Source organism: Rhinolophus sinicus, chromosome 8, assembly GCF_057876585.1.
Source record: "Rhinolophus sinicus isolate RSI-liver-muscle chromosome 8, RSI-T2T, whole genome shotgun sequence".
NCBI lineage: Eukaryota > Metazoa > Chordata > Mammalia > Chiroptera > Rhinolophidae > Rhinolophus > Rhinolophus sinicus.
In genome coordinates this window covers 16,723,130-16,746,729 of record NC_142508.1, presented here as the reverse complement: position 1 = coordinate 16,746,729, position 23,600 = coordinate 16,723,130, and the positions used below count along the sequence as shown (strand labels likewise).

The following is a 23,600-nucleotide window of genomic DNA, read 5'->3' as shown; positions in this document are numbered from 1 at the left end:
TACATAGTAGGTGCTCAATAAATTTGTGTTGACTTGAACTGAGACATCATATAAAAAAGATTCTAAGACATTATAACCAATACACAGTGTTAATTGAGACAGGGACAATAGGAGAAAGAACAGCTTAGAGGGAAGATAACAAGGTCAGGTTTTAACCTATTGAACTTGGAGTTGTCTGTATGACATCAGCTCCCGATCATAGTTTGCAGTTTCATGTGTAGGGCAGACACTCAGGAACCAGCTTGGAACAGAAGATGCATATTACAGGGATTATCAGCTTGGATTTGGGGACAAGAGGCCCTTTGAAAATGACTGTTAACATTTCCTAGATTTATAAATAGATGAGACTAGTGGATTAAGCTTAAAGAGAAATGGGTTTTAAAAATTGTTACCTTAATAAATCAATTACTAATTTTAAAAAGTAATAATAAATAGTCTTTTCTATCCCTTTCCTCCCAAATCAGCCTCAGGCATGAAAAAACTCACCTTGACATTTCCAACCTTGTTACACACTGCTCCTTTGTCTTGGCATCCCCTGAATGTTCTCCCCAACTTTGGGAGGGAGTCCCCAAGGATATTTACATGTGCTCAGGAACAGTTATTCATTATCATCATCATGAACCCAGCAGCCACTATCTATCATACCCGGATTTTGTACCAAGCAATTTACATGATTAATGGTCATTGGAAAAAAGCTAATCATACTCAGCACTTACTATGTGCTTCCTGGGTGCCAGGCACTGCTTGCGCCCTTTATGTGTAGTCTCTCTTTTCACTTCCGTATCATGAGTGAAGAAACAGAGGCTTAAAGGGTTAAGGGACTTGCCAAGTTTTCACAGGTAGAAAGTGCTTTGATGGAACAGGCCTCCCCAGTGGAGGCCTGGGGCCTCTGAAAACATGGCGGTGCGGCTGCTGGGGCCAGCGCTCTCTGGAAATGCAGAGGCATCCTGGGCCAGCCCTTGAATTGCTCACATGGTGTCAGCTTCCTATGAATCCTTGTGGAGATGGAACTGTGCACATTTCCAAGTTGAGCTGGGGAAGCTGCTGCTCTCAGGATTCCACGCAGTTTGTCAGTGGGTCCTCCAGTCCCTTGTGAAAAGTTCCCTCAGCCCGTCTCTCTTCATCTTCATCTCCTCCTACTCACACAGGCAACACTGGAAGGGAAGTCTGACTACCTTCTAGAGCTAAAAGCCTCCTGTAAGTCAACTGTCCATTGTTACTTAGAGGGTCTGTCCCACTGGTGAGTAAACCACCTCAGACAGGCCTGAATGCTGGCTACTCAAACTGAGACCCCCTGCGCCTTTTTACTTACTAAACACACCTGAGGGTATCACACCTTGGCCTGTGGCTCAGTCTCCCCCAACTCCCCCCCCCCCCCAGTTATAGTGTCTTCACCTTTCTGCTCTATGCCCTTAAGAATCTTGCCCGCCTTTCGAGGCCAAATCAAGGTCCGTTGCTTTGTGAAATTTCCCACATAACTTTAACTCTGATTACCTGTTGAAAATATTATCTGTATCACCACGTATTTGATTCTTAGCACACACAGTAATTTTTTACAGGTAATCAATCGAATGACCATCAGCTTACCGAAAGCAAAGCCAAGTTGGGAATCTCCTGCATCCCCCAAGCTGCTGAGCTCCCAGCCATTTCTCAAGGGTCTAGGCTTCCTTTTTTCCTTGCTCTGGGCCTCAGGGTTAAGTCATCTTGAGTCACCCCTTCTTTCTTACTTCAATTACTGCCTACCTCTTCCCGTATGGAGTTTTCTTCCTGCATTATACTGTCTACAGTTTCTGACTCCCTCATGCTAAAGATGAATTTGTTAGAATCCAGTTCTTTATTCTCTTAAGGTAGATTTTTCTTTTCTTTTCTTTTTTCTTTTTCTGAGACTGATTCTAGAATCTTAGGTCATCCAGACTGGGGTTCCCGGGCTCATTTGTCTTAAGAAAGTAATTTGCGTTTCTGCAGAGGGTAGAAACAGAGGTCTTTTCTGCTATGTTTATTGAAGGTCTACTGTGAGCCAGACTTTGCAAGAGATGCTGGTATAAAGTCCCGAACAAGACACACTCTCTGCCCTCCTGCAGGTTCCAGATTGTGCCCCATGCGTGGTCTGAGAGGTGCTGTGCAGAAAGACTAATGCAGTGCTTTCAAACTTCTTGCAACTGTAAGCCAGTAAGAAATGCATTTTATATCATGATATAGTACACACACACTTATGTACGTACATTTATATATGTGAAATAAATGTTTCACAAAACGAAAGCCTTACAAAGTTTGGTATCTGTTTATTTTATGAAACGCTGGTCAGGATCCACTAAGTTAATTTTGTGCTTCATCAGTAGGTATCGACCTGCAATCTGAAGACCCCTGAGAATGGTTAAGGACACAGTTCTGAGTTTAGGCTGATGGCTTTCAAACCTGTCTCCATGTTACCATCTGGGTTTGGGCAAGTAACCTCTACATCTGCAAAATGAGATAATAGTAGTACCTATCTCATGGGCTTCACTTGAGAATTACATGAGAAAGGAAATCATGTGTGTAAAGGACTTAATATAGGGCATGAGACCTTGTGAGGGCTCAATCAACATAGATGGTAAAGTATTGGATGTGATGATGGAAGGGCCTAAGCACTCAAGGGCTGGGGGATGAGGGAATGCTTTCCTAGAGGAAATGCTATTAATGTTGAGACCTTAAGGAGTCGTTGAGATTATTCAGGTGAAGGTTTAAACAGGTGAATAGAGATAGGAGAAAAAAGTTCTGTGGAGAGAGAGCAGTCCTTGCAAAAGTTGTGAGATGGGAGAACTTCTTGTCTTGTATGACCTGAGAGCTGTTTGGCTGTAGCTGGCAGGAGAAGTCTGTGACAGAGGAGGTCAGAGATGGCAGCAGAGGGTGAGGTTAGAGGGCCCTGAAGTCACGTCAAAGAATTTTAGACTTTAACTGATGTGTAATGGGATCTTATTAAGCCTGTTAAGCAGGAAAATGACATGATTTACTTTTTAAAAAAGCCAATCAAGCTGTAGGGTGGAGAATGGATTGGAGAAGGCAATTCCTGTGGCATGGAAACCACACAGAGGTTTTTCTGGTGTCTTGATGAGATGATAGTAGCCTGAACCACGTTAAGAAACGACAGGGACTGACAGTTTTAAACATCTAATTGGATGTGGAGACTTGAAGGAGAGAGGAAGGAGCAAGGGATCATTCCTAGGTTTCTGACTCGAGCACCTGGTTGGTGGGTGGTGCCACTCACTCCTCTTAGAAAACGCTGGATAAAGACATTCCACTTTCGGAGATGTTGAATTTGGAGGGAAATGGAACTTTGCTGAAAATTAAAGTCTCCTGATTTTGTTGCTTTGTTGTCTGACACCCTTTGAGATAGTTGGCAATTCCTTAAGCAACGGTTCTTCAACTATGGTGTACATGAGAATCAGCAGGAGAATGTGAGTGGGGGAGTTGGGGTGGAGGGGGATGTTAATAATGAAGGTTCCTGGGCTAAGAAGCCAAGATGCTGGAGACACCAATTGGGGCCCCGTATTTAAATAATCAGCCCCAGGTGATTTTGACTCAGGTAGTCTCCTGATCACACTTTAAAACACAAAGAACAAAAACTACCTTCCAAGTGTCTCTAAAATTAGATTGTTTTTCTACTATCCACCCCTCCTTCTCGGTCACCTGCGTGGGGGTCCCCATTACTCCTGATTCCCTCCCCTCATGGTGTAAGCCTCTTGAGAGAGACCGTCTTCCTAATAGGTGCATATCCAACACGCCCATAAAAATATCTGCTACACACAGTGTCCTCTAGATATGTTCGCCGAACACATGCACGATAGAATACATTAATATGTTGCTCTGTACAAAAACTTTCGCTTTTAAATACCCGGGCAGGGTTTGAAACAGAGGTCCTTCCAAAGAGAGGGTGAGGAGGCGACTGGCAAGGCAGCGCTTAGGGAGGAGATGCGGCAAAGCCCCCTCTGGATTGTGTGGGTACGTTCAGGAGCTCCTGACTCCCGGGGCTGGGGGTCGAGAAATGTTCTATTTCCACATTAGCAACCATCTTGGGCTGCCTGCGCCACTTCTCCGGGGCGTCCACATTTGACGAATCCAGTTACTTTCGTGGCTTCGTCCCCATCCAAGCCTTTGAGGCGAAATGTGACCGCGAGGAGGCCGCGGGGGGCGGCAGGGGCCCTCCGCCCGAACACCCTCCAGGACACCCAGCCGAGGCACCGCCGACCTCCCCATCATGGCGGCCGCCGGGAGGGGAAGCCGAGCCCGTGCGTCGCGTGCGTGCCTCCCCTCCCTCCCCTCCCCCACGGCGGCGGCAGAGGCGGCAGCGCTCGCCATTGCCGCTGGTGGCAGGAGGCTGCGAGGAGCCGGCGCGGTCGCAGTCTCCACGGCGCAGGCCCACGGTAGCGCAGCCGCTCTGAGGTGAGTGCCCTACCGCGCAATCTCCAGCTATTTCAGCCCCGGCGCAGCCGCAACACGGCGCCCGCCCGCCGGCCGGCCGGCCCGCCCCGCAGCCGGCACCCTGCCGCCCCCGGCTCCGGGCCTGGGCCCCCGCCGGATTCGGCCGGCCTCGGGCGGGGGCCCCGGCCCGGGCCCGTCAAACCGCCACCCCGAGGATGCGCAGGCCGCACTAGGCCCCAGGCGTCCTGGCGGGCTCGGGAGGGAAGCGCTGCCCTCCCGAGAGCCCCAGGGCTCCGGCCTCCCTTGCCGCCTGAAGCTCTCGGGACCGCGGCCTCCTCGCTACCGTGGAACCCGGGACCCGGGCCCGGCCATCCTGCGGGCTCGGGAGCGGGGAGCCGGGGAGAGCGCGCCGGGCCCGGGAGCGGGAGGTGGGCGGGCTGCGCGGGACCGGAGCTGCGGCTCCCCGCTTGCCCCCTCGGCCCTTCCTGGGTCTGGTCCGCGGGCGGCGCGGCGGGCTGGGCCGGGGCGCGGGAGTCGCTGTCTCCTGCGGGAGAGGAGGCTGGCTCTTGGGGCGACCGAAGCTTCCCTCCCGCCGGGGTGGCGTGGGCTTGTTACCCAGGTAGACTGGGGGACGCTGGAATATGGCGCGTTGCCCACCTTCTTGCAAGTTAGGAGGCGGCCCGGGCGGCAGCGACGGCAGTTCGAGGAGGAGGGCGCAAAGTCCTTTTGTACGCAGAAATAAGGAGCGACATTGTATTTTCTACCCCGTCTGAGATGCTGCCTGTGGAGGGGCCGTGGTTCTTCCTGTGCCTGGGGTGGTGGTCCCCTGGGTGAGAGAGCGGGGGAGTGGCGCGACTCTCGGGAGGAACCGAACCTTTACTACTGGAAAGACAGGGGCTCTGGATTGCCTTGTGCATGGATATTATACCATATTCCCAGCTTTTCGAGGACTCAAGGGTTTGCCCCCGCATGGTATCCACTTCACTGTGCAATGATAGCCACCGCCTCTCTCACCTGTTGTGTCGTTATGGCTGGTCCCAAAGTTTCTACAGTGTATCTACAGTGCCCATCAGAACTTGAAGTTTAAAAATATTAATATTTTTCGGGCTTCCAGTGGTATCCGCTTCAACCAGTTGGAGGAGCTGTAGGCTGGTCTCCATCCCTTCCTTTCAAGCATTAGGTTAGAATATATTAATTGCTTACTTTAGAGCTGGTGTCAGTTGTGCTTTCTGTGGTCAGAGCGAAATGCACATTTTCTTAAGTGTGTAGAGACAGTGTATTGGGAAACTCGTAGGGTAAAAGTTAGTGTGAGTGAACCTGTCAGCTTTCCCAGGGCATCATCTGCGTTAACAGTGACCCTTTCCCCATTTCATCTCTGCCCAGCCTTTAAAATAGTTCTTTTCCTTTGGCCTTGAACAGTAAGTTATTGGGTTGTTCCTCACTGAAGGGAAAGGGGAGAGGGACCTTGGAGATGCTGGTTTTGTGTGTGTTATTCAGTAGTAACCTGATTCCCTAGAATTCTGTTTGAAAGTTCTTGACGTGTTATCCCATAAAATAGTAAAAATATGACTAATTCTGTCGGCGCATCAGAGTGTAATTTCCTTATTTTATTGGGTGCAAAAACAAACATACATTTATCACATGTAATGTAGTATACTTAAATTGTGTACAGAATTTTTTGTGTCAAGGGACTTTTTTTTCTTCTGACAGCATCCTTATTTGAAGTCCTCTGATTTCATCTTGCCTGCCTTCCCTCTATCCCCATCTCAAATTCAGCTTATATGAGGGAAAATAACTTTCTACATAGAAGTTAGTGGTGGTGTTCTCATTTAGAAAAAGTTTCTTAACCCCCAAGCCAGGAGTTTTCATGGAAATAGTTTTCTCACCAGGTTTTAAGGAAATTTAGCTTCTGGACTAAGGGATGTAACTATAATGAGGGTCCTTGTTCAGACACAGAAGGGATTAAAAGGAGAAGGGATTCCAGGTTTCCCTCCCAATTCATGTACATTCCAATGGAACCCCAAATTGTAGGTTTTTGTTTTATTAAATCACAATTATGCATCCATCTGTAATTTTGCTAAGGAGCTGAAGACCGACTTCCCATGGTTTAAATACCCGAATTTGCATTGCTTGCAGGTTCAACCAGACCCCGGGTTGTTGTCAAGAAGTATTTTATGTGAAATAATCACAAATGGGTGACTGTTTTAAGGGAAATATAAGCTCCGTGGGGTCTGGGATTAAATTTTTATGCCTCTTTTCTTATGTGTAATAAGACATTCAGTAAATGTTTGTTGGGGAATAATAATGATGAATAGTAATTATTGAAATTAAATTTTTTTCCGCAAGTATTTGAAAAGGTGTGCTGATTTTTCAGTTTCTGGAAGGACTATGAACTGTCAGCCTTTAGAAGCACACCTTCCAGTTCTCTGGAGAACAGGAAGTTATTTCATACGTTCAGCTTCTGTCAGGTATCTTTGCAAGCCCCTTGCTTCATGCTGCAGCAGGCTTGTTCATCCCCTCAGTGCTACTGTGAAAAGTTGGATTGTTGATCTCAGAAGTATGTACTCTAACCTTAAGCATTTCCATGTATTCTGTCTGGGGCTGTAATTAGTCCAGGAAATGTGATACTTGAATTTAGATGTTTGTGTGTGATGCTTATTAATACATATATAAGTAGTATTTGGAAAATCAATACCAATCTTTGGCTTTGTAAAAAACATTTCAGAAAATATTCTATACTAAAGGACATTTTCTCTCTGTTCTTTTATGTTTTCCTTGAGAGCTAAAGCTTGTGTTTTCAGCCTGAGCTTACTCAAATATAATTTTCCATGAATGCTTAGTAAAACAGCAATGAAATAGAAACCACTTGTTAAGTTTATTTTAGAAACATTTTATTTAGACCAAGTCCAATCAGTGTTTTTTGAGGCTCGGATACATGTTAGTTTTTGTGCATTATGTATCATTTAGTTTCTTCCTTATTAGCTAGGTGTTGGGTTACCCACTTTCTTGGTTTTTCAGTTAGTATTTTTATTCTACTAAGGTGAACAGGCTGGAAGAGAAATAGTAAAAGAAGGGGAAACAAATCATTTTCAGGTGTTTCCAGAAGATTACAACCACATTGGACTATTGGAAACTTTTAATCCTGGAGCAACAAGAATGCTTTGTCTGAAGTTATTTTGATGTAATAAAATTTATTGGAAAATGAATATTTGACTGCTCAAGGAAAATAAGTGGATTATATATACCTTGGGATATGTATTTTTTCTGAAGTGCAGTTTAGAATTAGGCTAATTTGTTTTTAACCCCACTTAACGCAGTTTAGTTATCAAAGCTTCAAAAAAGCTTTATTTGTTTTCCTTTTCATCATGTCTGTATACCTACAGTGTCCTAAGATGTGAACATTAAATGAACTGAAGAAAAATCAGAAATACTTCATAAAGATACTCTAGTATATTTAAAAAAAAGAAAAAGAAAACAAAAAAACGCGGTAATTAAGGCAGAGCTACCACATTTGTGATCTCTTGAGGCAAATCTGTATTGTATCATCAATAGCAGTCACTTAAAAGATAAGCTGAACATAAGGAATCTTCTCCAGAATCCCACATCTCATAGCCTGCCTTATCAAACTACTATTGGGCCGTCAGGTAATTTCTTGAGGAAGCCACCTCTAGTAAGGGAGGAGTGTGTGTGTGTAGAGTTTGTTGGGAGAAATGGGGAGCAGGGGGAAGAGGAAGTGATACTAACAAAAGAACCTTTTACAGATTGGGGTGATCACTGGAATTTTGGAGGCAAGTATTTGTAAAACAAGCTAAAGAGCTACTTTTGATGGGGTCATCAGGTGATTTAGACCATCTACTGTATATACTGTATTTAGTATATAACTAGTATTTAAATTAATTCATGGACCCTGATTTCTGAGGTTACAAATGTGAAAAGTTTGGCTGACAGTTTAAGTGGGTATTTTCTTAGCTCTTAAAAGGTGCCTATTGGATAAACTGCTATGCCTTTTTCAGAATCATGAAGAATGAGCTTTATACGCATAAGCATTAAGACCATTTTCAAAAAAGAGCTTGTATTTTACTGTTGGTAAAGTCTTTGCTTTTTAGAACTTGGAGTCTGTTTTGTTGCTGCTACTGAATGCTAATGTGGTAAGGCTGGCAGCTCAACCTACAAAGAACAAGAGGAAGTGAGGAAACGTCCTCATGAAACATTGCTTAAAACTAAGCAGTGGACTAGAAATGGGGAGCTAGGGGCTAGGGGACTTAATTGTTGTTTTATCTTCAAATGAGGATGAGGCGTACTCTCCATTGAGAAATAACCTTAAGTGTGTCCTTACTTTGGAGTTTTGCCATTCATTCACCAGACATTGATTAAAGACATACTGTATTCCAGGCATGTGCTAGGTGCTAGAGTAACAAACCATGGGCCTTGTCTAGTAAGGGAGAAAGATAAGGGCTCAACTAACTATAATACCTACAACTTGTTGAGAACTAAAATAGAGTAAAGGAAGAGGGGTGTGGAATTACAGAGGGAGGGATGAATTCCTTCTGGGGAGAAGGATGGGCGATGCAAGGAGAATAAGTGAGGTTAGGGAAGATTCGTGCAGGGCATGTTGAGGTAGGACTGAAGGGTGAGTAGCAGTTTTACTGATGGAAAAGAGGCTAGCGGAAGGGTGTTGATAGTCTGAGAAGTAGCAAGTCGATTTTGCTGTACTTGGGGAGTAGTGGAAAATGAAGCTGATGAGGTTTCGACCTGATTTGGAAGAGCATGGGGGAGTTACAGATTGTACTTGGTGCACAGATGATGCCTTTAATTAAGATAGGGAATGTATAGAAAAGAACGGAATTTGAGGAGGAAGGTAATAGAGTATGATTCTAGATGTGGGAATGAAGGTATGTCTAATAGCTACCTATTGACAGATTTGGGCTAGAGTTCAAGGGAAAGGGGGATCAGTTAAGAGGCGTATTGATTAGCATAATGTCATAGAAACTGCAAAAGAGTGTAATGTCGGGAGTGAGGAAAAGACTAAGGGCAACCTTGTGCAACACCTGTATCAGGGTCAAGTGCATGAAGAGGGGCCTTTTGAGGGAACTTGAAAAAGTGGGTAAAGGTAAGATAAATGGTGAGGGTTGAAGAAACAGGATGGGGTTAAGGGAATTTTAACAGGGAGTTTAGCAATGTGAGACCTAGCTCACTGGGGTGAAAACTGGATTTGGAAATTAAGAGTTAAAAGAAATGTTCTGAATGTATTTGTGTGTGTATGTGTGTATTGTTTGCCAGGAATTATGATGGTTAAACAAAGTAGATTTCTAGAGCATTATTGGATGTAAGGGTAGGGCCTGTAAACCCAATTTAATAGAGGACTCATGCTTAGTAATACATGCTTGGCAGGTCCTGTTCCTCCCCTTCTCTCTTGGGAATTACAGCATAAAAACACTTGGAGAGGACTTAAATTCCAACAATTAGAGTTTATGTATTTGAGTATATAGTAGAGTATACTTGAGTATATAGTCTCTTAAAATTCAGACTTCTCTTAAAAGGTTTTGAGGTTTCATAATGTTTACATGTTAAGTTTCACCTGGGTTTTCATGGATACATTTTGGCCTTAGGATCCTGATCTTTTGAAATTGTATGAAAAATTTTGTGTATGTACCTCTTTGATTTTCCTGGGGAGAGGGTCCGTAAGTTTTTTGAGATTCTCAGAGTTCTTAACACGCAAGGAAATCAAGGGCCTTTTTAGTAATGTTAATGATTAAGTCAAATGTTGGTTGTTAGTTGGCTGAAATCAGTTACCTGACTGGTAGATCAAGGGAAAGAAATTTTGAGTGGGTGTCTCAGGTGAGGAACTTTGGGGAGATATGAGGCACCTCTAGGAGATCACAGTAGGAGAACCAGAAGGAAGGTGGGAGGGGTGCCAGAGCAAAGCTTAACCAATTTTTAGAATTTTGCCAAGTCTTCTGGACTCCTTGGATTTTTTTGTTTTAAAATACTCCAGTATTCACACTAGTACATGACTATCCATGCACTACACACAACAGGCTTTGTGGGGGATCAAATTACTGTCGTTTTAAAGAAAAAGGGAGTTTGAAAGAAAGCTAAGTGGTTCATAGATAGCACTCAAAAAATCATTTTTAAGTTGGGCGTTGCTTATAATTTGGAAGTTTTTAAAAATGTGCAAATGTTTTAATCTAATGATTTGTGGCAAGACATTTATTCTCTCCTTGCTTAATTTTTCTGACCGTGAGATGAAAAATGCCATTGGCCTATATTATATGGTCTTCCTGAAATATGACAATTATGGAATGCTTTAAGACCTAAGATGACTTAACGCTAACAAATCGTTATTGTCCACATTTCTTAAGCCATTAATAAAATCTAGAAATTCAAGCAAATTATTTTATAATGTTCCATATTAGAACTTACTTGATTCCCAGACTATTTCATTCTGAAATTTTAGATAGTCATTTATACTTTCTTTCTCTGATCTTTGGATTTTTGAAATTAGATTAGGAGACAGTTTTGTTAGCTGGGCCCTAAATTCTGGGGCAGTGATCTCCAGCTTTTCATGGTCACCCTTACAAGTAAAACTTTGAGCACACATTCTGAATCCCATTTATAAATGATGTTCCTATGCTATGTACTAATACGCTTATGTGCATTATAAAATTATAGAAGGCAGAAATTTTAAAAGGGTGAAATAAACAGTTTTTTAATGTCTTGCTAATTGAGTTAATGGTGGTTTAGTAATTAATTAGTTTAAGTAGCTTATTTTTATAAACATATTTGCTTATAACTCATGATTTTTTTTCTATAATTAATTCCAGTTGGTAATGTTTTATAGGATACCCTATAAAAGTATTAGTAAATACAAGAATGATATGAATAAATATATTGGGTAATCTTAAAGAGAAATTTTGTGTTATGTAACTTGTAATTGTGTTTGTGGGTTATCTTTACATTCATTAAATCTGCAAAGATCCCTAAATAGAACTTTTCCTGATTTTCCTTTTCCCTTTTGGTCCTTTGTCTTTCATCAAACAACAATGAAATAAAAATTCTTAGCAAGAGATCTTCCATATAAAAATAACCCACAAATTAAGGAACCAACCAAGGTGGTGAGTAAAAACACCATCATAGAACTAGTCTCTTGACCCAAAACTGGCTTCAGGTACTAAGTCTAGAGAAATAATTCTGACATCACCAATTATGTGATTGAGTTAAAGTTTCTTTTAAAATTGCCTTTCTTCCTTTATTTTTGGTTCTGTATTTTAAAAGATTTTCAACACTGAAAATGTATTACTATCATGAGAATGAAAATTTTTAGAAAGAAAAAAATCCTCTAAAATCAGTAGGTATATTTGATTTATAAACATCTAGGTGATTTTCATTTTCTTTCTTGTATCTTTTATTATTTTTCAAATTATCTTCAATAAAAATGCATTAACTTTTATAATCAGAAAAAAATAAACATAAATATGAATAATATAATTATGGCCCTATGGACTCTGTGAGATTTCGGTCAGGTAAGTCACTTATTCTCCCTGGGTCTCTGTTTCCCCACTTGAAAAATGAAGAGGATAGAAATGGTATTTAAAGTTTTTTGTAAATAAAAATTCCTTCTAAAATTAATTCTGAGTCTGTGTTATGACATGTTAAACAATAAATAGAATATATTCTTACAGTAAAAAGGCATGTATATGTGTGTTCATTGTGGAAAAGTAAAGGCAAGAAAATTAAAAATAATCATAATTCTGCCATATAGATAATTAACAATATTTTAATATATATGGTTTTAGATATTTTCTTAAGTATGCATGTACACTCACGTGCACACACACACACTATACATACTGTATATGATAATATGGAATAATACTATGCATACTGTCTTGAACCAATAATGTTTAAGAATATTTATCTATTTTGCCTTGGAACATTCTTAATGGGGAAGTTATAAATCCATTTGTTTTCATGAAATATAAAAGATATTTAAAAGTTTCTCTCCAAATATAAATTTGTCCAGGAAATGCTTACTGTCTGTTTCATGCTCTTGTGTGGTTTTGCTGAGGTCAGTGTAACTTGGAGTAAGGGCAGACAGGCTTGCTTATGAAAGCTTACTTAGTGAGGAATGAAAACTAAATCCTGGGTTAACCTCAATTTCATTCACATATTCACATAATAACTTTTTTTCCACTCTGCCCTCCTACTTCTTGAAGTGAACCAATATACGTATTATTGATCTTTTATTTTACCCTGGGAACTTCTGAATTGTTATATTCCCACTGAGAGCAAATTAGATATTAGTAACAGCAGTATAATATACAAGTATAAAAAATAACCTGTTTAGCATTAACTATGGGGAGTTCAAAAGATACATATATACACAAACACACACACAAATATGAAATGCTATGTAATCTAATTTATACTTGTCCTCAATGAAGTATGTGATGTATATAATTCTAATTTTACGTAAGGAAAAATAATCATTCTCAAAGTTAACTTCCTTAAAGATTTTATATAGTGGATTCTCTTTAGACTTAGTGATGTAAATTTTCTGCCTACTCAATTCGTTCTATCTTTAATCCTTCTGCTAGCTGATTTGTTTTTTGTTTTTTACGCAAAATGAAAAGCAACTCTAGGGTAAATAGTCCCTTAAGTATGACAATTAATATCTAATGTAATCTAGTAAATTTTCATCTGAGTATAATATAAAGCATGAGGAGGTGTGTGTCAGAAGAAAACAAGTATTCTCTTCCCTTCCACTTTGAAGAGTAGGATATTTTATAGGAGAAAAACTTGATCGTGTATACCTAAAAATTAAGACGCTAAAAACAATATCTTCCAGACATAGTGGGAGGTGGAGAATCTGGGAATAAAAAGTATGAATTTTTTGCCTCTTAATCTTTTGTTCTCATTTTTTGTGTCTGAAAAATGTGAGAGCAGTACCTAATTCTAACGAGAATCTACCCAGATTTTTTGAAGAAATCCATTTGGTAGCCAAATCTAATGCCCTTTAAATAGGTAATGTTGTTTAGTATTAATTTAAGGTTTTGGTATAGTAGTGATTCTTTTAAACTTGCATGATTTTGAAATTACCTTTTTAAAAAGAATGATTATAACAACTTTTCCCTTAAAAATAAAAGATTGCGCAGCTGTTCCATGTAAATATGGGTATTCAGATTTGGCCTACCAGTAGTTTCAGAATTCTATACCCAGTGGCCTAATTGACATTTTTTGGATACCTCAAATGTACCACATCCCAAAATGAAAGTCCCTTCTCAAACTTAGCCCTGTTTCACCTCAGTGAATGGTACCATCATTTCACCGAGTTTCTCAGAACAAAAACCTTGGTCTTTCCATATCGTGAAATCCTGTTTAACTTCCTAAATAAGCTCAATTTGTCCTCATCATTTCACTATTAACCACTTTTGTCTGAGTTGATATTGTGTCTCTCCGGAACCGGAGCAATAACCTAAACTGGCCCACCCGCTTTCACTTTGAGCACCAGTGATGTCAGTGCAACCAGGATGAGTTGATCTTTTCCAAATACACAGGTGTGATCACGTCCCCCCATTCTGAATTTAGGATGAGGACAGAGCTCCTTAATGTAGCCATCGCTACCTTTTAGACTCATTTTGTATCAGTCATGCTCCCCTAACCATAAGGCTTTCCGATTGCTGTTGCTTTTGCCTGGGAAGCTTTTTCCTCTCTTCTCTTCCTAGTAAAATCTAATAAATTTTATTCAGGTCTCTCCTCAAGTATCATTTCCTCAGGGAAGTTTTATCACATCTGCCTCATTTTTGTACTTTCCTTCACCATATATGTCTCTGCACATATCATTTTATATTTGTATGTTACTTGATACATGTGTGTCTTTCTCACCAGATTGTAAGCATCATGAAAGTAGGTATATTCGTGTTCATCGTCAAGCACAGCGCCCGATACATAAAAAGCAGCATTTAAATGATTGTAGAAACCTTGCAAAATTCACTTATAATATTTTACCTTATAACTAGGCTTTTGAGGTGCCATCTAATACTTTATAATGTTTAGGACCTAGGGTGAGACTGGATTCTAAGCCATCTAAGTCAGGTCTGTTCCCTAAAGTTATTAGTCTCTTATTGAACACATCCAGTGATAGGAAATTTACTACTTACTCAAGGTCTGTTGAGTCTTGAAGACGTTTAGATGGTTAGGAAGCTTAATTTCAACTGAAATTTCACCCTGTAACTTTTACCTATTGGTCTTATTTCTCTAGGACTTCAAAAACAAATATATTTTCTATTTTCTTATAAAGTCCTCTGAGCTGTCTCTATTTTAGTTTAAATATTTCTAGGATCTCCATTCAGCCTTCTTGAAAAGGTAATGGGGTATGCTGGAAAGATAGATTTGGGGGACTGTGTTAGTTTCCTAGGGCTCTGGGTTTAAATGCCACTTACTAGCTTGGCAAATTTGAGTGTTATTTATCCTGAGTCTGAATTGCCTTCATTTTAAGACAGGGATAATAGTGTCTGTATCATTGAAGATTTGAGGAACATTTCTGTGAAGTACTTAACACATGGTAGCTTACTCATTAACTGTTGCCTTCCACATACCAAACGACCCTGACTTTACTGCACTTTGTCAGAGTCCCTAGATTATCAATCATGTGAAGCCTAGAACCCTGCATGAGGTGTGGGACTGGTCTGGCAAGTACGGATTACAGTGGGTCCGGTTTTCCTGTATGCTGGGCACCTTGTAGCCACTATGATTCATGTATCCGAAGTGTGAATTAGGTTTATTTGTGGCCACAGCATAAGACTGGCTCATTAAACTAGAATTGGTTAAAGCTCCCAAGTCTTTTTCATTGGTATAATAAATCTGTATATTGTGTAGTTATTTAGACCCAAGTACACATTGTCACATTACGTTGTTGTAAGTGTTACATTATCAAGTCATAGGGCCTAATGCATAATGGGAGCAAAATTAACTCAATTTAATGTTGCTGCGTGGTTTAAAGGAATCTTTAAACTTACCTATTTTGGTGCTATTCAGAGAATATTTCTTAAAACAAGTGCTGTGGTGAATATGAAAAGTTACCATCGAAGTAGCAACTATATCAATTTATATTGGGCAGATGGATGGGATGCTAGATAGTCCTGTAATCAGGTAATCAGGTATTCCTTTGGTAATGAGTGGCTGATCTCTTCCAGGTTGATGGAGAGCTTGCTTTTGATGATTTTTTGTCAGGTATTATGAGGTGTGTGTCCATTGCTTATTTAACAAATATGCATTTAGTGATTTTCATATCTAGTATTATTTGGAATTTGCATTTGAAGTAAAAGACTAGAGAAATGAGTGATGTAGAAATAGTGTTTTAAAAATATTTATTTTTGAATAAGTATTATGCGCAAATGGTTAAAAGATCAAACAGTGTGAAAAGAATACAGTGGAAAGTGAGTTTCTCTCCATAATTTCTCTCCCAGAAATATACACCATTACCAATTTCTTATGTATCCTTCAGAGCAGAGTAAGCAAAAATGTTTTTTATCCTGATCCTTAGCACCAGTGTAGGATTTCTAGGGTTTTTTTCCCTATTGTTGAGAGGTAGGGAACCAAATTCCATAGCTTTTCATTACTAATTTGATTGTGTGGGATGCATTTCCAAGAGAGTTGTATATTATATAGTCCTTTGTGAAAGACTTCTCTTTATAGGCTAAGTTTATACTAGGGAAATAAAGCCAATTTTAATTTAGGCCATTTATTTAGAAAAGGAGTAAAGAAAAACCCATCAATTCAAATTGGTTTAACACATCTTGGTATTATTGCTTGAGCCGTTTCCATGCTTTCTAAATGAATTACTCATTTCGATTATATTGACAGCAGGGCTAAATAAACTATTTCAAGAGCGTGGTAGGTGTCATAGTTTAGGAAGAGCTGGAATAGTCCAAGAATAGTAGGGCTATGGCATCATTACATTCTACCTTGGGTTTTTTGCTTTTCCCCACTCTCGTTGCACTGTAGGCCAGTGGTTCTTAATCTTTTGTCTCAGGACCCTTTTATACTCTTAAAAAGTACTGAAGACTCAAGAATATGGGTTGTAACTTGATTTTTACCATCTTAGAAATTAAAACAGAAATTTTGAAAATGTTAATTTTAAAATAATAGTACACCCTCTACATGTTAAAATAGATGAAATATTTTTATAAAAAATAACTGTTTTCCAAAACAACAATTTAATGACAAGAGTAGTATTGTTTTACAGTTGTTGCAAATCTCTTTAATGTCTGGCTTGATGGAAGACAGCGGGATTCTCATATCTGCTTTTGCATTCTGTGCAGTATGTTGCTTTGGTTAAAGTAAATGTCTGAAGAAGATCTGGTCTCATACCAGATATGTAGTTGGGAAAGGGAAGAGCATTTTAAGAGCCTTTTTGAATAATTGTGGATATTCTTTGATATTACACCAAAACTCAGCAGTATTAATTTTTTTAAGGTGAGTTGCAGTGTGGATTCATCATTGTCCTTTGTTACATTGAAATCTCTTGGTTTATCATGCACTTTGAATGGATCTTTTAATCCATGCTTGATTTTGTAACATCATACTTGGTCATTTGTAAAATATTAGTTTACTTAAAGTTATGCAGGTCCTCCAGTGTTGACACAAATCACATTCTTTAACACTAGTACTGATCTCATCAGAAAAGGATAAGTAATGGAAATCTGTCAAGCTCACAGTGGCAGATAAAAGTTCTCCAAAATTCTAATTATCACTTAAAATAACAAATTTTATCATTGGCAACAAATACTGTCAATTATTTTCCTTGAAGTGATAGGCACACTTTGTCAATTTTTGAAAAAATATCTGTCAGTTACCAGATCTGAACAACCATATAGTTTGTCTGTCAGCCACTCTTTCAAGTAAAAATGGTGTTCTTTGGGGGGAAAATGGGTAATTTATTTGCAACTCAGAGCATAGTACATGTGCTTTTTGAAACAGCTATTATCACACCTTCAAATGCAGAAGTGCTTTTTGCATACTTTCCATTTGGTTACCCAGAATAGTAAAAAGATGAAGTTAAGGGTAACGATTTAATAAAATTAATAATTTTTACTTTTACATCAACACATTCTTAAATAAAATGGGCTCGCCTTTTTTACTGTGAGCACATGAAGGTGAAGAATATAACGACCCCTGCTACAGCGTGGTGCCATTGTCCTAAATTGTGCAAAGGTGCCAGTGATTTTACCCTACCGTTGTTTTTGCATCATTAAGTGCAAATATAAACATAGTGACAAAAGGCAAATAATGTCTTAGTTACTATGAAAATCGTTTTGACCTCATGGATCCCTTGAACAAATCTCAGGGACACCCCCACCCCCCGGGTTCTGTGGTTCACTTTGAGAGCTGCTGCTGTTTGAGGGTTAAACTAGCCATCCGGATGCCCCTCCACTTCAGTGTCTGGTCCTGGAGTTTACACAGAAAAGGTGCGCAAAGAATACTTAATGAATATGGTATGATAGCTAAACAGGACAAAACTTAGCGCGTAAAATAATAGGCCACCTTTTCCAAGTTGTGCGAACAGGGTGAACAAATGGAGTGTGGATGATAATATATGTGGGAAATGCAATTGATGAAGTAAGAACTAAATAATATAAGGTGATATTGAAGTTGGAATTAACTGGTTTCAGAAATGCACAGGAAAAGAATACCCATGTACAGGTACCTACAGAGTTAATGATTCAAGTGTTGTTAGGCTCCTATTAATGAGTCTCTACTTTTTGGGTCCTTAAATTTGTAGTGGTCAGAGGATCTTCCAGTAAGACGGATCTGATCTGAAAAGCAAACATCTCATTTAAATTTAATACGTCACTGCTTGTGCTTGAGCTAGTAAAGCCTTTTCAAAAAGGTTTACAGAAGGTGAATGTTAAAAACAAATCACTTGTTCTGAAGAATAGCGAGCAAAGTCCTGTGTCCATTCCAGGTCCAGGTAGTTTCAATTGAGCAATTTTGCCCTCTAGGGAGGCCCATCCCATTGACTCCCCTACTGCTGGCGAGCATGAGCTCCACCAAACCGTTGTTTAAAGGGAAGAAGGAAAAGTCTTAGGCGTCTCTCTCAACAGCAGCAGTGTTGGGAAAACGGCACCGGCAACGGTGTGTTTTCATTAGATGAAGCCGTCCCACCCGCCTGAGCTCTTCAGTCTTTTCCTTCCACCATGCGTCCTGTCCGCTCCAGTGCATTCAGCCTTATATAACTATTAACAGTAAACTATGGACATAGTATACGTAAGCCACATTTTAAGAATAAATATATGTAAACTATAAACAAAAACTATAAAGGATATATGAGGTGTGATAAGAGTGAATGTTTGAATAAAATGATTACAGTAAAAGACACACTGCCATTAATCCCCCTCAAAATACTCCCCCTCACTTCGAACACATCCCATCGTTTTTGCCACTTTCTGAAGCAGTTCTGCAAGTTCTCGTTCATGAGTGTCTTTAGTTACACTGTTGTGGCTACCTCGATGTCCTGAATCATTTTGACTTTGGGGAACAGACAGAAGTCACACGGTGCCAGATCCGGTGAATAAGGTGGATGAGGACACACCATATGTTTTTATGTGACAGAAATTGCTGTACCAGAAGCGATGTGTGACACGGAGTCTTTCCATTGTGATCACAAAATACGGTGAATGCTGCTGCCAGGTGCCATGCAACGGAAAGGCAGGGATTTTCAATATGGGCAGTGGTGCGTCAAACCTTAGTAACAGTGTGTGACAAGTTTCAACTTGTTCGGTGCAGACAGTCGGGTGTGAGCTGCAGTTGAGAAAAGGTCTGTTTTAAAGTGTGTCATAAATCATCCTCCATCATGACAAAGTCAAAATGGTTCAGGACATCTAGACAGCCTCTATAGCACAACTAAAGACACTCACCAAAGGACTTCCAGAACTGCTTCAGAAAGGGGCAAGAATGGTGGGATAGGTGTGTTTGAAGCGAGGGGGAGTATTTTGAGGGGGATTAATGGTAATGTATCTTTTACTGTAATACTTTTCTTTTTTAATTTAAACATTCACCATCTTGTTTGATCACACCTCGTAACTATAAAACTATTCAGCATTATCTAACTATAGGCTGATTTATATGGTGATTTAAATTGGAGGCACTTCCTAACTGTGCCTTGAAAATCCCTCTCCCCCACCTTTACCATGATTTCTTACTGGAACACTGGTTTTTGATAGGTATTTTTTAAAGTTTTAGTTTTATAGAAAAACTGAATGGAAAGTACAGTGAGTTCCCCTATAACCCTTGACACCCCACTCTCTCCTCTCATATTAACAGCTTGCCTTACGTAGTGTGGTAAATTTGTGACAATTGATGAACCAATATAATTTAAGGCATAGTTTACCTTAGGATGCACTCTATGTTGGACAGTCTCTGGGTTTCGACAAATGCATTAATCATGTAATCTCCATCACAGTATCATACAGAATGGTTTTAATGCCCCCACATCCCCTGTGCTTCTTCCCTCCCTTCTCCCAAACCCTGGAAACCACTGATCTTTTTTACTGTTTCTACAGTTCTGCCTTTTATAGGACATCATGTAATTGGAATCATACAGTATGTAGCCTTTTCACATTAGCTTCTTACACTAGCAGTGTGCATTTAAGGTTTTTTCATGTCTTTTCATGGCTTGATGGCTCATTTCTTTTTAGTGCTGAATAATATTCCATTGTCTGGATGGACCACGGTTTACTTAGCCATTCACCTGTTGCAGGCATGTTGGTTGCTTCCCAGTTTGGGCAATGATGAGTAAAGCGGCTGTAAACGTCTGTGCGCAGGTTTTTGCATGTACATGTTTTCAACTCATTTGGGTAAATATCAAGGAGTATAATTGTTGGATCACATAGTAAGAATAGGTTTAGTTTTGTAAGAAACTGCTAAACTGTTTGCTAAAGTGGCTGACATATTTTTAGGTTGCTTATGCTTTTTCAAAAACGCATTACTCAGGTATGTAAAGGAATGCCTGGTCTGGGCAGAATCATGGAGTTTCTTTTGCTCCCTTACTTTCTTCTTGCTAGCTTGAGTCAGGATGCATGCAGCCCCCTTCTGCAGTGTTCCCAAGAGGTTGTGTGGAGATACCTAGTGATGGCAGAACTCACCGCTTCCCCACAGCCCACTCTGTCTTCACACCCTTTTGGAAAAATCACATGTTGACCAGCAGTCTCCTGCCTACCCTAACTTCTTACCTACTTTTTCTCATTAGGGCCACATAATATTTATAATTCCTCTTCCTCATTCTAGTCTTTTAATGTTTAATGAAAGGTAATTTCCCAAAAGTCCTTTCTTCTTTAGGTTTAAGCATCTGTTTTTTCCAGCTATTCCTTATACTATTGGGCCTTTCACAGTCCCAGTGAAATGTAAGGAATTTTTCTACATTTTTAAAAAGTAAAGTGCCCAGCACTTCATACAGGTGTGGTCGGCTTGATGCAGAAATCCCCTTTTGTTATCCACATTTGACATGTTTTGCTTGTCGTGTTATGCTTATTTTCATACTGTTTAGTATGAACCAGCACTCCTGAATCTTTTTTTTTTTTTTTTTTCTATGATGATGACACCATCCTGGGCTTTTCTGCAATGGTTTTTTGTTTGTTTGTTTTTAAGACCAAAATTCAGAGTGGTATGCTTATGCCTATTCAAATTTATCCTTTGAGATTTTGCTCATTATTTTAGGCTGTTGGAGTCTTTTTGGAATTTGATTTTACCCTCCAAGGGTGGACTTAATTATCTCTGGCACCACTAGTTACCGACCTACTGGACTAACATATCTTTTCTGTTTCTTTTTAGTTTACAAAACTGTCCCTTTGTTGCTGCCTTTTTTTTCCCACTTGTTTTCTCAGTGGCAGATTACAGCTTGTGTTAACTTTGATGGATATGTATAGCTAAACATGAACCTCAGACAATAGGAAAACATACAATTGCAAAGCCCCTAGGGAGTTGTGTGCTTGAATCATGTTGACTATCAAGAACCTTTATGTTTCCTTTTCTTTTTTTTTGGACCCTTACTATTGATTAATTTTGATTGTGCGGTCTTCTTTTGGTATTTTGGAGCCAATTCATCTGTTTTCGGCTTTCTCTACGCTTTTCTATATGTAATGGAAAAGGCAGAGCCCAAAGACTGTAATGCCTAGTAGATAAAATGACCCTGGGACCAGTGTGTAAGACAGAGGATTTAATGAAGGCTAATCCTTGGGCCTCAGTTTCCCAACTACATCATGGAAGACTTGCGTTGGGGGGGGGGTCCACTTGTGCTCTGTGGACTCCTAAGGAGCCTCCTGGGGTCCTGCAGGAGATGAATGACCAGCCGTTTCTGTTCCCCAGCCCCTTCAATACCAGAAGTTCCACTTTAATCTTATGTTTTGAGGTTCTGCGTAAGATTCTGTTTAAAGAAGGGGTTCTCAGAGGACATCATGCAGCTTTGATAGTCTGTATACACATATGTGTCTCTGATTCCATGAGCTCGAAATCCCCCTCCCCATTATAAAAGTAATTACATACTTATTACTTTAAAGGGAGGAAAATTATAAAACAAAAGTGGAGTATTCATAATTCCATTCTGCAGAGAGGATAGGATTGTCAATAGTTGCAGTATATCTTCTTCCTAGATTATTTTGTTTGCCCATAATTATATCCGTACTTTAAAAAAAAATGAGGGAGGTGGGGGGTGGGAGATGAGGGTAAGGGGGATCAAATATACGGTGATGGAAGGAGAACTGACTCTGGGTGGTGAACACACAATGGGATTTATAGATGATGTAATACAGAATTGTACACCTGAAATCTATGTAATTTTGCTAACAATTGTCACCCCAATAAATTTTTAAAAATAAATTAAAAAAAAAAAGTAGGGGACTAAGTGCACATACACAGTATAGTTACTCATTTGTTGTTCAATCAAATAAAATGAAACATTGAGTGTCGATAAAAAAAAAGAAAAATGAGATCACACTCATTCTAGCATATTTTATAGCCTGGGTTTTTTTGTTTGTTTGTTTTTTCCAATTTCCAACAGTATATATTGTGGACATTTTTTTCTGTGTCAGTATACATCAGTCTACTTCATCCTTTAATACTTCTGTAGTATTCCTCTGTATTAATGATTTGTAACTATGCTAAGTCAGAGTGAATGAATATTCCTTGTTGCACAACACATGGAATCTATTTAAAGTATAACTCTAGTTTTACTTACATATTGCTACTGATGCACTCATTTTATTTTTCAGTAGTTTGCTTTTTATTCACTCTTTGGGGGGTTGTGGTATTTGTTGCTGTTACCAGGTGCTTTCCTTCCTCTGGTTTGATTACAGATCAGGACCTCAGAAATATTATCCCAATCAAGCTACAGATGCAGATAACCCTTTTCTTTTAGGCAGTAGCTCTAATTTAATGTCCCTTTAATAGTTACAAGTCTGTTCTTAAGAACAAAATCTTGGCAGCCAGAATTATACTTGACACTTTTATTCCAGCATATTACTGTTGGTGAGAAAGGCAGTTGACTTGTTTTGACCCAAGTGAGTTTAGTTCTGGAGATTTAGGAAGGGGGGTGACGAGCTACTTTAGGTGGTTTGACAGCCAGCTGCAGGACCTCTATTGTGGCCAGGACCAAGCACTGCTGATAAATGCGTGTGGTAAATTACATCGGATGGTCCCTTTTCCCCTTCTGTTATTGAGGATTTTATCAAAGATCACATTGAGAAACTGGTAGAAAAATATTTTTTATCTTATAGGGTGATGATTATCTTTTTTTGTACAGTGTGCTATGCTTTTTCAAATACTTAACTCTAAATGGATGCAACATTTGGTAGTCATGGAAAATTTTTGATTTTTCTGTTTTTTGAAGAGGAAATAAGGAAATATAGTGTAAACATTATTTAGGGAGGTTTTACTTCTTTAGAAACTTAGGCTAGCATATCCTCCCCCACCTTTAAGTTTAGAAATATCTTGTACAGGTTCAACAAATTCTAAAATGGAAATGTTATTCCTAGTTTTAAATGAAGTCATTTAAATTTTATATTCAACCACGTTCTAAATTTCATTTATTTCAGTCTTGAAACATATGTGCTTTTTTATTTTTCCCTTTCTTTCCTTATCTGGGATTCTAAGATGACTTTTTCCTTCTTACTACGGTGTCTGTAACTTTGATTATATGCTATCCTGAA

General features: G+C 39.5%; 1 protein-coding gene across 3 annotated transcripts in view; it reads left to right on the top strand.

Moving 5' to 3' along the window:
• Nucleotides 1–4,059: 4,059 nt before the first annotated feature.
• Nucleotides 4,060–23,600, top strand: part of NRF1 (nuclear respiratory factor 1) — a 117,015-nt gene continuing 97,474 nt past the window's right edge. For 2 of the 3 annotated variants that reach the window (XM_019751370.3, XM_019751361.3), the window contains exon 1: nucleotides 4,060–4,419. The gene's annotated coding sequence lies outside the window, so the exon portion shown is untranslated. The remainder of the gene's footprint in view (nucleotides 4,420–23,600) is intronic. The other variant, XM_019751352.3, reaches the window with a different exon arrangement.